Source organism: Phalaenopsis equestris, unplaced genomic scaffold (genome assembly GCF_001263595.1).
Source record: "Phalaenopsis equestris unplaced genomic scaffold, ASM126359v1 Scaffold000606, whole genome shotgun sequence".
Taxonomy (NCBI): domain Eukaryota; kingdom Viridiplantae; phylum Streptophyta; class Magnoliopsida; order Asparagales; family Orchidaceae; genus Phalaenopsis; species Phalaenopsis equestris.
Genome location: NW_018165046.1, coordinates 701,227 through 702,880, shown reverse-complemented (window position 1 = coordinate 702,880; position 1,654 = coordinate 701,227).

Genomic DNA, 1,654 nt, shown 5'->3' with positions numbered 1-1,654 from the left:
GTGCTAATCAGTGGTATTGGCGTGATATTGGGATGGTGTACCTAAATATCACCCCAATATCACGGTCCGCACATAGGGTCGACATACGTAATATTTACCCCAAATTGTGATTGTATCTCAAGGGTTTGGTAACGAAGGCAATGGTTTTGTGTGAAATCAGGAGAGTAGGTAGGGATGAAGTTGGATTATTTAAGCTATTTTTAATTTATTTATTGATTTATTATTACTTTAATTAATATATTATCAATTTAATTATGATTAGATAAATTTATATGTAATTATTTAATAAATATTTTATAAAAAATAAAATACATTTTAATATTTTAGTTATTTAATAGTTAATCAATCTAAAATACATTTATAATTTACAAACTTAAAAATTAATAAATTAATAATAATTAGTTTATTAAGCTTTTTTAAAATAATTTATTCATGTAGTGAAAAATTAATTAGTATGTTCAGAAATAAATTTAAATTTAACTTTAATAAAATAAAATAATTAATTTTTATCATAATAAGAAAAAAAAATCAAATTTTAATTATTATTTTTTATAATAACAAACACAACAAACTTTTAAATCCTCGTATAAGTTATCAAATAAATTTTCAAGTATTTAACTAGATTTATTAAATCTGTTGTCAAACATTTTTTGAGATTTAACCCTTTTAAGATATACTAAATCCAGATTTATAACATTTTTTAAATTCTACTAACTTAAATTCAATATGTTGTCATACATGCCTTAGCCAACATTAGTAGCTCTTACAAATTGAAATTTGATAGATGTGTTATTGGGTCGGATATCTCTTTTATTCATATGGGGTTTAGGGCTTGAATGTATTGAAATGATCCAAAAAGATTGTCATACTCTTATAATCTCAATTGAAGAGCACTAAATGTCCATGTGATTATCGTCTTTAAAACATTTAGTGAGAATTATAGTCTTGGCAATGTTTCACACTTTTAGCAGAGGTGTGTTTAATTTGCAAGAGATGATTAAGATGATGGAGTATTCGCAATTGGTGTTGAGTACCTTTAACTTCAAAGATGACAAGCAATGGTTAGCAACTTTATTGAAACATGCATGTAATGCAAGCTAGAATAAGTCATCATTGTACGAAGTGGCCATCACGTGGGAGGTCGTTGGAGTGCATGGGACACATGATGTTCTCTTAGCCATGGTAGTTCATGGTGATGTGATGTCTTGCCAATCCCATCAAGGCTATGTGTTCACTCAGGGAGGAGAAAATTGAGTGTTTTGCCAAGTTTTTTCATGAGTTGCTTTAGTTTATGACATAAAGTAGCACAAATTTGGCAACCTCGAGTGACTAAAAACAAATGCATTACAAGCGCTAAAAATGATATTTTTTAGGTCATTTGGATGGTGTTGAGTAGACTCAATATTTACAAAAAGAATGAATTGTGTACACACAAAATACTTCATGGAGAATTTTTTGTTATTTTATGATGCTAAGCTTCTATGAAATGAGATTTTTTAGGGAGAGACACTAAAAATACATAATATTACACCATTATCAATGACATGGGTTTCCTCAAAATATTGCTGATGATGAGTGATGAAAGCATTGATGAAGCAGTTAAGCAAGCTTTCCTGAAATTGTAATGTACAACATAAATTCATACATATAGCAT